This window comes from Procambarus clarkii, chromosome 25, assembly GCF_040958095.1.
Source record: "Procambarus clarkii isolate CNS0578487 chromosome 25, FALCON_Pclarkii_2.0, whole genome shotgun sequence".
In the NCBI taxonomy this organism is placed as follows: Eukaryota; Metazoa; Arthropoda; class Malacostraca; order Decapoda; family Cambaridae; genus Procambarus; species Procambarus clarkii.
This window is the reverse complement of record NC_091174.1, coordinates 27,202,748-27,217,893: the sequence shown is the minus strand read 5'-3', so window position 1 is coordinate 27,217,893 and position 15,146 is coordinate 27,202,748.

The following is a 15,146-nucleotide window of genomic DNA, read 5'->3' as shown; positions in this document are numbered from 1 at the left end:
GGAACCACCGCCAGACTGTCAATCAAAGAGATCATACACAGATCGCTTCAGAGAAACCTTCAGTACAGAACAAGTGCATGGACGGATAATCTGGTCAAGATTCTAGAGAAAGTGGAATTGAAATGGACCATTAAAAACAAAGAGGAAGATAGACCATATCAACACTTTCGGCAGCCTCCTCCGTGGGAAGAATCGAGTCTAAAGATAATCATTGAAGGATCACCAGTTAAAAAATCAGCATGTGACCCGCAGAGGCTCAAAGCAGTCACAGAACAACACATAGAAACCATCTCAAGACCTACAACGACTCACATCTTCACAGACAGATCAGTTGATCAAGAAAGAGGTTCTGCTGGGGCAGCAGTTTACACTACCAACCATGAAGCTTACTGGAACATGAATAGTGGGTGCTCAACATTGCAAACAGAATTATATGCCTTGAAGGAGGCAATAAACTATATAATTGAGAATAATATACATGATGTCATCATTCATACCGACTCTAAATCTTCGCTCCAGGCATTGTTATCCAGTCAGCACAGAGATAATATACAACTCCTCTCAGAAATCCAACATATAGGAAAAAAGCCCATAATCTAGGGCTCTCAATTACCCTAAATTGTATACCAAGTCACATTGGCATAGATGGTAATGAAAAGGCAGACTCACTAGCAAAAACTGCCACTGGTCTACCTGTTGTACAGTTTCAAACACCGAGTTTTTCACAGATTAAGGAGAAAATCAAGAAGAAAATTCTCCCAACTATCAAAAGTCGCCACAGAGCCAAAGTAGCGGAATGAAGATCCATTGCGATATGGTACGAACAAGCCACTGGGTACTACTCTTTCAAGCCTGGCAAAAAGATATCCAGAGACATTGCAGCAGCCATACACAGACTCAGACTTGGTTACAAGTGCTGCTGGGAGGTAATAAACCCAATAGTTAAAGAGTGTCATATCTGTGGAACAGAAGTAGAAGTGCCACTATTGCACTACTTACTGGAATGTTAAGCTACTAAAGCCCTGCGCATCAAACGCAACATTAATCCAACGACAGCAACTGCATTAGATGTACAATCCACAGCGACTACAATGATTAGAAAAGCCGTTAAGGAATGGGACTCACTAGTGAGAATTCTGCATCAACATCCGTCACCAAGATAAGGTTATTATAAAAGACTAAAACCAGTAAAGCGAAAAAAGAAACAGGGAAAAAGCAGGAAACCCCACCTCCATTTAAAACTTTGACCCAAATATCACAGTAACAAGGTTATCGCGAATAACCGAACTCAATTACGGGCTCACCATAGCCCGTGCTACATGGACATTTCGTTCTGAGTAGCTAAATTTAAAACAACAACAGCTACCAGGCTCAGTTACAGCCCCGCTCCTGTGCCAGGTAAGTCCACTACGGGCTCACCATATCCCATGCTACTTGGAACTTTTTTTTTAACGAAAAGCTGAATCTACGACAACAACTGACAGGCTTGGACTCACAGGTCCTCCAGAACCCTGATCGTCTACCTCAACCAAACTATTATGTCTTTTCTGGTCTTCACTTACTTCAAATCTCCACTTCCTCAGTTGGGTCCGCGGCCTGCCGTTATTCTCCTTTACCTTACTATTCCACTGCGCCTCTTTTCGGACAATTAATTGACAACTCCTATTTTATTCTTCACACCTAAACCCATTTACGAAGTTGATTCTCATTTACATTTACCCTCAAGTTATTCAATGTTATGTTTCACCGTACAATTTGTGTTTCCTACTGCTAATCATAGTGATGTTAAATTCAATAATTAATTATGTAAATTATTTGGACAACTATTTGCTTGTTGTCTACTATATCATTAATTATTTAATTATGGTAATCATTTGGGCTACTAATTGCATCAACGTCATGTAACATGTTATGTTAAAACGATAATTAATAAATTCATTTAAAAACCCATTCCGGATTTTGCTCATAAATCCGCAAATAAATGTTTCGCGGCAGTCAAAATGACGCATTGTGAAGGTTTGATGTCATTTCCGTCGGCGCCATTACATGTGACCTGTAATATCCAAGGTGGATGATTGATGAAGATTAAGTCACCCAAGAGGTGGCACGGGTATTAATAGCGCGTAAACCAGTGTGGGGCATCCAGTGACGTTGTGTATTAATAGCGCGTAAACCAGTGTGGGGCATCCAGTGACGTTGTGTATTAATAGCGCGTAAACCAGTGTGGGGCATCCAGTGACGTTGTGTATTAATAGCGCGTAAACCAGTGTGGGGCATCCAGTGACGTTGTGTATTAATAGCGCGTAAACCAGTGTGGGGCATCCAGTGACGTTGTGTATTAATTGCGCGTAAACCAGTGTGGGGCATCCAGTGACGTTGTGTATTAATAGCGCGTAAACCAGTGTGGGGCATCCAGTGACGTTGTGTATTAATAGCGCGTAAACCAGTGTGGGGCATCCAGTGACGTTGTGTATTAATAGCGCGTAAACCAGTGTGGGGCATCCAGTGACGTTGTGTAGGGGCTCTCCGCCTAACTGACTGGTGACCAGGGGTCAGATTCACGAAAGCACTTACGCAAACACCTACGAACTGGTACATCTTTTCTCAATCTTTGGCGGCTTTGTTTACAATTATTAAACAGTTAATGAGCTCCGAAGCACCAGGAGGCTGTTTATAACAATAACAACAGTTGATTGGCAAGTTTTCATGCTTGTAAACTGTTTAATAAATGCAACCAAAGCCGTCAAAGATTGAGGAAAGATGTACACGTTCGTAAGTGTTTGCGTAAGTACTTTCGTGAATCTAGCCCCAGGCACTGTTTTCTGAGCCTTCGTCTGTAGTGATTTGCAGGAGGGAGAAACCATTAGTTTCGAACAGGGAGGATGTGTTGTCAGTGACTGGAGACCCCCAGAAGCAGTATTCCTCAACAACAAGACGATTTGATATATGTTAAGTTACAGCCAAAAGTAGTGGTCTGGTGTGAGATGGAGATAGCTGTTAAAGGACAAGGGTCGTTATGAAAACATTGCCGGGGACCCCGCCCGGTCGTCTTGTTACTGGAGAAAGCGTCGTTGCTGGTGATGTAGTGAGCAGCACCAAGATTGTGTGATAAGTGCTTTATGTTTGACTGCAGGCCTGGGCGAGTCTAGCCACGTGTGTATTTGAATTCATAAGAAGTGTTAGTCACTTGTTTGTGTCGACGTATGATGGCAAGACTGTAACTGTTGAAGTAAGGTAGAGCAGCACTGGCTCTACCACACCCCCAACCAACCCACCCAACCACAATATGCGTCGGAATTGTTTGTTGGAGTAATTGCTCAAGTTATTACAGGGACGACCACGATGTTTTGTTGGACAAGTAACACGTAACTGTTCTGTCGATGTTATTTTGTTGCATGTATAGAGAACCTCGGAGAGCAGTGAATTTTGGAGATAATCAGGAACATATTGTGAATTTTGGAGATAATCAGGAACATATTGTGAATTTTGGAGATAATCAGGAACATATTGTGAATTTTGGAGATAATCAGGAACATATTGTGAATTTTGGAGATAATCAGGAACATATTGTGAATTTTGGAGATAATCAGGAACATATTGTGAATTTTGGAGATAATCAGGAACATATTGTGAATTTTGGAGATAATCAGGAACATATTGTGAATTTTGGAGATAATCAGGAACATATTGTGAATTTTGGAGATAATCAGGAACATATTGTGAATTTTGAAGATATTCTTCCTAACATGTAGTGCGCATTTATTGTAAATTAATTTTGACAAAGGAAGCTGTTATTTTGAAGTGTTAACATTATAAGACATTTTCGTTAATACTGGAACAATGTATAGGTGTTAATTGAGAATTTAAACAAATTGACTAAATGGATGCATTGGTTACATTTTCTGCATGTCAGTGGATATTTTTTTTATTTAATAACCGATGCAAAAACTGAATTATGTTTTTGTGTGAATTAGACATTCATATTTTTGTAGATTATATATTAGATCGTCAGTTTCAACAAATTATTTGTTTTGTCATTAATTCAGTTTTCAAATTACTTTTAATGGGTGCAAGTTTCGTGTGTGTTGTGGTAAATTAAATTTTCGTAAGTAAAAAGTTGTTATATTAATTTCACCATTATTATTATAATGGCACATTGGGAGTAAATTACCCTATCAAATATTATTATTCCTTTCTGTTAAAACATGTATTAGGAGAGGTGATTGGTTTTACCAACAATTATATATACTTATATGTATGTGTGTGTGTGTGTGTGTGTGTGTGTGTGTGTGTGTGTGTGTGTGTGTGTGTGTGTGTGTGTGTGTGTGTGTGTGTACTTACCAATTTTTGCCTGCAGGATCGAGCGTTGTCTCTTGGATCCCGCCGTCGGTTGTTTAAAGCAATGACTCTTGACCTTCTTCCTCTATCATACCTAATTTTAAAGCTATGAATAATGTTTGCTTCGAAAATGTATTTCTTTAGTTCATTCCATTGTGTGTGTTTTTATTTTTTGTATTTACTATTTATGCCTGCAGAATCGAGCTATTAGCTCTTGGACCCCGGCCTTTCTAACCAATTTATTTTTCCTCTATTATGTCTACTACATATATTTATCTCTCTCTCTCTCTCTCTCTCTCTCTCTCTCTCTCTCTCTCTCTCTCTCTCTCTCTCTCTCTCTCTCTCTCTCTCTCTCTCTCTCTCTCTCTCACACGCACACACACACGGTGTGTGGGCTGGTGGCTGACTGGATAGCACGCTGCACGCGTGATCCTGTGGTCGCGGGATCGATTCCTGGCGCCGGCGAGAAACAACAGGAAGAATTTCTTTCACTCTGATGCCCCTGTTACCTAGCAGTAAATAGGTATCTGGGAGTTAGTCAGCTGTCACGGGCTGCTTCCTGGGTGTGTGTGTGTGTGTGTGTAGAGTTGGAAAAAAATAGTAGTTAGTAACAGTTGATTGACAGTTGAGGGCGGGTCGAAAGAGCAGAGCTCAACCCCTGCAAGCACAATTAGGTGAATACACACACACACACATCCTCAGGAGGCAGGCCGTAACAGCTGTCTAACTCCCAGGTACATATTTAATGCTAGGTGAACAGTTGCATCAGGGTGAATGAAACTCTGCCAATTTGTTTCTGCCTTAGCCTGGGAATCGAACCCGGGACCTTAGGACTACGACCCCCCGAGCGCTGTCCACTCAGCGCTGTGTGTGTACTCACCTAGTTGTGCTTATGGGGGTTGAGCTTTGGCTCTTTGGTCCCGCCTCTCAACTGTCAATCAACTGGTGTACAGATTCTTGAGCCTACTGGGCTCTATCAAATATATATTTGAAACTGTGTATGGAGTTAGCCTCCACCACATTACTGTCAAATGCATTCCACCTGTTAACTACTCTGACACTGAAAAAGTTCTTTCTAACGTCCCTGTGGCTCATTTTGGGTACTCAGTTTCCACCCGTGTCCTCTTGTTCGCATGCCCTATATGTTAAACAATTTATCTCTATTTGCCCTGCAAATTCCTCTGAGAATTTTGTAGGTAGTGATCATGTGTCGCCTCACTCTTCTGTCTACTAGTGACGTGAGGTGCATTTCACGAAGTCTTTCCTCGTAACTCATGCCTCTTAGTTCTGGGACTAGCCTAGTGGCATACCTTTGAACTTTTTCCAGCTAAGTCTTGTGCTTGACAAGGTACGGGCTCCATGCTGGGGCCGCATACTCCAGAACTGGTCTTACATATGTGGTATATAAGGTTCTGAATGATTCTTTGCACAGGTTCCTGAAGGCTGTTCTGATGTTAGCCAGCCTCGCATACGCAGCAGATGTAATTCTTTTTATTTGGACTTCAGGAGACAGGTTTGGTGTGGTATCAACTCCTAAATCTTTCTCTCTGTCCGTTTCATGAAGTACTTCATCTCCCTTTCTGTATCCTGTGTCTGGCCTCCTGTTTCCACCTTCTAGTTTCATTACCTTACATTTACTCGGGTTGAACTTTAGTAGCCATTTGTTGGACCATTAATTCGGTTTGACTAGGTCATCTTGTAGCCTCATACTTTCTTTCTCTGTCTTAATCCTCCTCATAATTTTTGCACCAACAGCAAACAATGAGAGGAACGATTCTATACCCTCTGGGAGATCATTTACATATATCAGAAACAGTATAGGACCAAGGACTGAACCCTGCGCGAATCCACTGATGACACATCGCCAATTGGAGACCTTGCCGTTCAAAGTGACTTGCTGTCTTCTGTTGCTTACGTACTCCCTTTTCCAATGGAGTACCTTCCCTTTCACTCCTGCTTGCATCTCAAGTTTTTGCATTAGCCTCTTGTGAGGTACTGTGTCAAAAGCTTTCTGGTAATCTAAAAACATGTTGTCTACCCACCCCTCTCTTGCTTGCCTGATTTCTATTGCCTGGTCGTAGAATTCAATTAATCCTGTGAGGCAGGACTTGCCATCCCTGAACCCATGTTGATGCTGTGTTACAAAGTTCCTTCGCTCCAGATGCTCCACTAGTTTTTTCTCACAATCTTCTCCATCAGCTTGCATGGTATGCAGGTTAGGGACACTGGCCTGTAGTTCAGTGCCTTCTGTCGATCACCCTTCTTGAATATCGGGACTACATTAGCTGTCTTCCAGATTTTTGGTTGTTCCTCTGTTTCCAGTGATTTGTTATTCACGATGGAGAGAAGCAGGCACAGTGCTTATGCTCCTTCATTTAGTATCCAAGGGGAGATTCCATCAAGGCCTATAGCCTTTGTCACATCCAACTCTTGCAAAAGCTTCCTTATATCCCCACTGGTAATCTCAAACTCTTCTAGTGGTGCCTGGTTAACTATTCCCTCTCTTATCTCTGAAACGTCTACTTGCTCTAATGTGAAGACCTCCTGGAATTTATTATTCATTTCCTCATGCACTCCCACGTCGTTTGTAGTGAATTTGTCTGCACCTTTCCTCAACTTCATTACCTGTTCCTTTCCTGTACTTTTTCTTCTGATGTGGTTGTGCAGCAATTTGGGTTGAGTCCTTGCCTTGCTTGCGATGTCATTTTCGTATTGCTCTTCTGCCTCTCTTCCTCTTCTCACCGTGACATATTCATTCCTGACTCTCTGGTATCTTTCTCTGCTCTCAAGTGTCCTGTTATTTCTAAAGTTTCTCCACGCCCTTTTACTTTGTTGCTTAGCTAGCCTACATCTCTGACTATACCATGGGTTTCTCATCTGCATTTCGTTGTTTTCCTTTTGGACCTTGAAAAGCTTGTCTTCTGCCTCCTTGCACTTCTGCGTGATGTAGTGCATCATATTTTGGGCCGTCTTTTCCCTGAGTTCTGTTTCCCATGTTATATCTGTTAGGAATTTTCTTATCTCCTCATAGTTTCCCTTTCGGAATGCCAGCCTTTTGTTTTCAGTTCCCTTCCTCAAGTTCATTAACCTTTCTTGGACCAGATACTCGAACGTCAGTACACCTTGATCGCTCATTCCTACTGGGGCCTCGAAACCGATTTTCCTAATGTCGGAGTCGTTCAGAGTGAAGACTATGTCGAGTTTTGCTGGTTCATCGTTGCCTCTAACTCTTGTGGGTTCCCTAACATGCTGGCTTAATTATTAAGAAGTTTCATGTCGCTACCTCCAACAGTTTAGCTCTACATGTACCCTCACCTCCATGCGATTCCTTGTTCTCCCAGTTTATCCATCCGTGATTGAAGTCCCCCATGATGAGCCGATGGGATTTATTTCTACAGGCAGCAGTCTGCCTTCTCAATTGTAGTGTTAACTGCCATGTTGTTGTTGTCATACTCTTGCCTGTGTCTTCTGTCGTTTGGTGGAGGGTTGAATATCAAAGCTACTAATACTCTTGGTCCTCCCATCGTCATGGTGCCTGTTATGAAATAACAGGCACCATGAATCCTCTGAATCCCTCACTGCCCAGATAACCATATCCTTGAAACTCAATTCCTTTCTCTTAGTAGGGCTACTCCGCCTACACCCCTTCCTTCCCTCTCTTTCCTAATTACAATCAATATTTGTTCTCACCTAATTGTGCTTGCGGGGGTTGAGCTTTGGCTCTTTGGTCCCGCCTCTCAATTGTCAATCAACTGGTGTACAGATTCCTGAGCCTACTGGGCTCTATCATATCTACATTTGAAACTGTGTATGGAGTCAGCCTCCACCACATCACTTCCTAGTGCATTCCATTTATTAACTACTCTGACACTGAAAAAATTCTTTCTAACGTCTCTGTGGCTCATCTGGGTACTAAGTTTCCACCTGAATCCCCTTGTTCGTATCGCACCCGTGCTGAAGAGTTTGTCTTTGTCCACTCTGTCAATTCCCCTGAGAATTTTATAGGTGGTTATCATGTCTCCCCTTACTCTTCTGTTTTCCAGAGATATGAGGTTCAGCTCCTTTAGCCTTTCCTCGTAGCTCATTCCTCTCAGTTCCGGGACGAGCCTGGTGGCATACCGCTGAATCTTCTCTAACTTTGTCTTGTGTTTAACTAGGTATGGACGCCAGGCTGGAGCTAAATACTCCAGGATTGGTCTTACATAAGTGGTATACAGGGTCCTGAACGATTCCTTACACAAGTTTCTAAAGGCAGTTCTTATGTTGGCCAGTCTAGCATATGCCGCTGATGATATTCTTTTGATGTGGGCCTCTGGGGACAGGTTCGGTGTGATATCAACCTCCAGACCTTTTTCTCTATTTGACTCTTGCTGGATTTCACCTCCCAGATGATACGTTGTGTTCAGCCTCCTGCTCCCTTCGCCTAATTTCATTACCTTATACACTTTCCTGAGTTGAACTTTAGCAGCCATTTTCTAGACCATTCCTCCAGTTTGTCCAGGCCATCCTGTAGTCTCTGTCTATCTTCATCCGTCTTGATTCTTCTCATAATTTTTGCATCATCAGCAAACATTGAAAGGAACGAGTCTATACCCTCCGGAAGATTGTTTACATATGTTAGAAACAGGATGGGTCCAAGTACTGAGCCCTGAGAGACTCCGATGGTGACATCTCGCCACTCTGATGTCTCTCCCCTTACCGTTACTTGCTGTTTCCTGTTGTTCTATTCCCTTATCTACTGGAGCACCTTCCCTTTTACTCCTGCCTGTGGCTCCAACTTTTTTAACAGCCTTTTATGGGGTACTGTATCAAAGTCTTTCTGGCAGTCCAGGAAAATGAAGTCGTCCTACCCTTCTCTTTCCTGCCTAGTTTTTGTTGCCTGGTCATAGAATTCTATTTAACCTGTGTGGCACGATTTACCATACCTGAACCCATGTTGGTGGTGCATTACAAAGTTTTTAACTTTTAAATTAACTTTTAATTTCCCTCCAGGTGCTCTACGAGCCTTTTCCTCACGATCTTCTCCATCACCTTGCATGGTATACAAGTTAGGGAAACTGACCTGTAATTCAGTGCCTCTTGCCTGTCACCCTTCTTGTATATTGGGACTACGTTAGCTGTCTTCCAACTTTCTGGTAAGTCTCCTGTTCCCAGTGACCTGTTATCTCCGGTGTTCTGTTATTTATGTAGTTTCTCCATGTTCTTTTACTCAGTTGCTTCGCTACCTTGCATTCCAGATTGAACTATGGGTTTTTCTGTTATTTCTCGTTTTTCTGCTTTTGGACGGGGATAAACCTGTCTGCAGCTTCCTGGCACTTCTGGGTGACAAAATCCATCATGTCCTGCACATTCTTGTCACTAAGTTCTGTTTCCCATGGTATTCCCCTGAGGAAGTTCCTCATCTCGTCATATTTTCCTCTTCGGTAATTTAGTCTTTATCCCTCCGATCCCATCCTTGGATAGGTTATCCCTACCTCCACCAAATACTCTAAACTCAGTACACTGAGGTCACTCATTTCTATGGGGGCTTCAACTTTGACTTCCCTTATTTCTGTCTCATTCAGGGTGAATATCAAGTCGAGTCTAGCTGGTTCATCATTGCCTCTCATTTGTGTGTGTGTGTGTGTGTGTACTCACCTAGTTGCGTTTGCGGGGGTTGAGCTCTGGTTCTTTGGTGTGTGTGTGTGTGTGTTTGTGTGTGTGTGTGTGTGTGTGTGTGTGTGTGTGTGTGTGTGTGTGTGTGTGTGTGTGTGTGTGTGTGTGTGTGTGTGTGTGTGTGTGTGTACTCACCTAGTTGTACTCACCTAATTGTGTCTGCAGGATCGAGCATTGACTCTTGGATCCCGCCTTTCGAGCATCGGTTGTTTACAGCAATGACTCCTGTCCCATTTCCCTATCATACCTGGTTTTAAAATTATGAATAGTATTTGCTTCCACAACCTGTTCCTGAAGTGCATTCCATTTTCCCACTACTCTCACGCTAAAAGAAAACTTCCTAACATCTCTGTAACTCATCTGAGTTTCAAGCTTCCATCCATGTCCCCTCGTTCTGTTACTATTCCGTGTGAACATTTCGTCTATGTCCACTCTGTCAATCCCTCTGAGTATCTTATACGTTCCTATCATGTCCCCCCTCTCCCTTCTTCTTTCTAGTGTCGTAAGGCACAGTTCCCTCAGGCGCTCCTCATACCCCATCCCTCGTAGCTCTGGGACGAGTCTCGTTGCAAACCTCTGAACCTTTTCCAGTTTCATTATATGCTTATTCAGATACATCATACTCCATGATGAGGCGGCATACTCTAAGACTGGCCTTACGTAGGCAGTGTAAAGCGCCCTAAATGCCTCCTTACTTAGGTTTCTGAATGATGTTCTAACTTTTGCCAGTGTAGAGTACGCTGCTGTCGTTATCCTATTTATATGTGCCTCAGGAGATAGATTAGGTGGTACGTCCACCCCCAGGGCTCTTTCACGCGTCGTTACAGGTAGGCTGTTCCCCTTCATTGTGTACTGTCCCTTTGGTCTCCTATCTCCTAGTCCCATTTCCATAACTTTACATTTGCTCGTGTTGAATTCCAGTAGCCATTTCTCTGACCATCTCTGCAACCTGTTCAGGTCCTCTTGGAGGATCCTGCAATCCTCATCTGTCACAACTCTTCTCATCAACTTTGCGTCATCCGCAAACATCGACATGTAGGACTCTATGCCTGTAAACATGTCGTTAACATATACAAGAAATAGAATTGGTCCCAGCACCGATCCTTGTGGTACTCCACTTGTTACTGTTCGCCAGTCCGACTTCTCGCCCCTTACCGTAACTCTTTGGCTCCTTCCTGTTAGGTAGTTCCTTATCCATGCTAGGACCTTTCCCCCCACCCCCGCCTGCCTCTCGAGCTTGAACAGCAGTCTCATGTGCGGTACTGTATCAAAGGCTTTTTGGCAGTCCAGAAATATGTGTGTTTGTGTGTGTGTGTGTGTGTGTGTGTGTGTGTGTGTGTGTGTGTGTGTGTGTGTGTGTGTGTGTGTGTGTGTGTGTGTGTGTGTGTGTGTGTGTTCACCTAGTTGTTCTTGTGGAGGTTGAGCTCTGCTCTTTCGGCCCGCCTCTCAACTGTCAATCAACTGTTTCTACTACTACTATTATTTTTATTTCCCCCCCTCCCCCACACACACACATACACCCCAGGAAGCAGCCCGTGACAGCTGACTAACTCCCAAGTACCTATTTCCTGCTTGGTAACAGGGGCATAGGGGGGAAAGAAACTCTGCCCATAGTTTCTCGCCGGCGCCCGGGATCGAACCCGGGACCACAGGATCACGTGTCCAGCGTGCTGTCCGCTTGGTCGGCCAGCTCCCTGTGTGCTCACCTATTTGGTGAGTATGTGTGTGTGTGTGTGTGTGTGTGTGTGTGTGTGTGTGTGTGTGTGTGTGTGTGTGTGTGTGTGTGTGTGTGTGTGTGTGTTTACTAGTTGTGTTTTTGCGGGGGTTGAGGTTTGCTCTTTCGGCCCGCCTCTCAACTGTCAATCAACTGTTTACTAACTACTTTTTTTTTTTTCCCACACCACACACACACACCCCAGGAAGCAGCCCGTGACAGCTGACTAACTCCCAGGTACCTATTTACTGCTAGGTAACAGGGGCACTTAGGGTGAAAGAAACTTAGCCCATTTGTTTCTGCCTCGTGCGGGAATCGAACCCGCGCCACAGAATTACGAATCCTGCGCGCTATCCACCAGGCTACGAAGCCCCTAAGTGTGTCCTGTGTGTGTGTGTGTGTGTGTGTGTGTGTGTGTGTGTGTGTGTGTGTGTGTGTGTGTGTGTACTCACCTAGTTGTACTCACCTAGTTGTGTTTGCGGGGGTTGAGCTCTGGCTCTTTGGTCCCGCCTCTCAACCGTCAATCAACAAAAGTGTGTGTGTGTGTGTGTGTGTGTGTGTGTGTGTGTGTGTGTGTGTGTGTGTGTGTGTGTGTGTCCTCACATAATTGCACTCACGTAATTATACTTGCAGGGGTGGAGCTTTGGCTCCTTGGTCCCGCCTTTCGACCGTCCAATAGTTGGCGTACAGGTTCGTGAGCCTACTGGGCTCTGTTATATCGACATTTGAAATTGTGTATGGGGTCTGCCTCCACCTCATTACTGCCTAATGCATTCCATATGTCAACTATGACAAATGATACTTAAAAAGTTTTATGTAATATTCTATTGGTCATTTGAATGCTGAGTTTCCTCCTGTGTCCCCTAGTGCGTGAGCTCCTTGTGTTAAATAATCTGTCTTTATAATATCAATTCTCCAGAGTCTTGTATGTGGTGATCATGTCTCCTTTAACTGTAATTTTTAATGGGATATGAGGTTTAGTTCCTGTATTCATTCCACGTAGCTCATACCTCTCACCTCTGGTACTTGTCTTGTGGCATACTGTTATGGCCACACTTAGCCAGTAACCGGATTCTTTACTTGATACACTGTATATGGGGCCTTTGTGCCTCTTGTTACATGATCCCACCACGAGACATATTTAAGTTATCCAGAACTGACAGTAACTGACTAATAACACATCGTGAATGGAAAGGGAGTAAACTATACTAGACAGTAACTTCACCAAGTGTATTTCATAAATATATATAGTAGTAGGCATCCAGTAGTCTTGGGAGACTATAAAGTGCACTCTGGTTCTCGAGCAGAAGTGTCCTCTCCAGGACGTAAAGCCAGAGCAGGTCGATATAGAGGAGAAGCTGTTACCCATGCAGCAGGACCCCCCCCCCCCCTCGCCACGTTGCTGAAATTTTCCAATGGAAAGCCTAACGCCAATTCGCTTGGCTCCAGCGCCGTCACAGGAGCTGCCAGAACGAGGTTGAAGTGAACAACGAACTGTGGTAACTTGGGTGTCACAACGGGGGTACATGCCAAGTATCATCCCCCACTGTGGTAACTTGGATGTCACAACGGGGTACATGCCAAGGTGTGGTAACAGAAAGTTTATGATTGTTACAATTATTCATAATTGTCGCACTTCTCATCCACATTATCACTGAAACATATTTAAGTTACTTCCTCATGCACTGTGGCCCATCTTTGTACAATCATATACATTTTTTTATGTTTCATTTCAATACTAAGCAGTATATAAATAATACAACGAACAAGGGAAATTTCCCAACATGAAAGTTATTCATGTAGAGATCGCTGATAAAGATTTCTCATTCAGTTTATTTGTAAACATATGGAACTACTTACCAGAGGAAAATATTGAGTTAAATTAATCAATATTTAAACATGTGTTTCACAAAAATTTCCCTTCATCCTAACAACCTATATTTTACCGAATTAAATTTTGTAATCAGCAAAAAAGCGTTTGTAACTCAGTGATTGGTTTGACAATGTTGGCATTCATCTGTTCTTCTATAACTTCTATAATTTCAACCGCCACTCGCAATATTGTCACCACCGCCTTCGGGAAAATTATCGCCACAACCACACTTACCACCAATCACCACTACAGTTACCACCTCACCAATGATGTTCAGTTTGTTTCAGGTTGGACGGTAGAGTGACCGTCTAGCTTCATGCAGGTCGGCGTTCAATACCCGACTGTCCAAGTGGTTTGGCACCATTCCTGTCCCTCGTCTCAACCCAAAAACTTATCCTGACCCCTTCTAAGTGCTATACAGTCGTAATGGCTTTTCGCTTTCTCCTCATAGTTCACTACTTTCCATCATCAGAACTAAAACCCACCACTTCCATCCCAGAGACCAGACAGCGGTACAAACATCTGGAACAACTAATCAGGAGAAACAGTAGCGCGTGGTACAAGAAACACTCAAACATAGATAAGATGAGCTCCTCCTATCCAAGACCCTCCATGTGTATAATTACATAAGCTTTCCGTGAAACAAGCACCCTAGTTTGGATCTAATGATCTGTTGATGTTTGTATCGTTACTATCTTGAGAGGTCATCTTGAGACGAATTCGGGGCTTAGCGTCCAAGCGGCCCGGTCCTCGACCTGGCCACCTTTTTGTTAAACAGGAAGCAGCCAGTAGCAGCTGTCTAACTCCCAGGTACCTATTTACTGCTAGGTAACAGGGGCATCAGAGTGAAAGAAACTCTGCCCATTTGTTTCCGCCTCCACCGGGGATCGAACGCGGAACCTCAGGACTACGAATCTGAAGGGCTGTCCACACAGCTGTCAGGCCCTACCACTCACTAATACCACAGCAGCGATTCACTATTTCTTGTTCAATAACTCTTGTTACTAGGACAGCCATTGCATCGACCACAACTATTACCATCTCACAACCATGCTCAACCTCCATCAATACCAATCATTTCGTCCATTACTATCACTCTCTCGCCCCAACACAATCATCACCACCACTGTCTCATCCCAACACAATCATTACCAACCACAATCATACTCCCACGGGGCGACTGGTCGACTCTCATGAACTCTGCCGTTACTAATCATCACTCGACTGAGTTATTGCTTTGGCGGCGTACTAATATATCACAGTGGCGCGTATGATGTATGTTCGCTCGTGTGAATAATGGGTACCGAATGAGGGAGGGCGCACAGTCATATTTTGTATAGGGTTACGTCAGGTGTCCCTTCTGTGTAGGGGGGTCTCTAGTGAGAGAGGGGTCCTCAGTGAGTGAGAGGTCCCCAGTGAGTAAGACGTCCCCAGTGAGTGAGAGGTCCCCAGTGAGTGAAGGGTTCCCAGTGAGTGAGATGTCCCCAGTGAGTGAAGGGTCCCCAGTGAGTGAGATGTCCCCAGTGAGTGAAGGAACCCCAGTGAGTGTGAGGTCCTCTAGTGAGT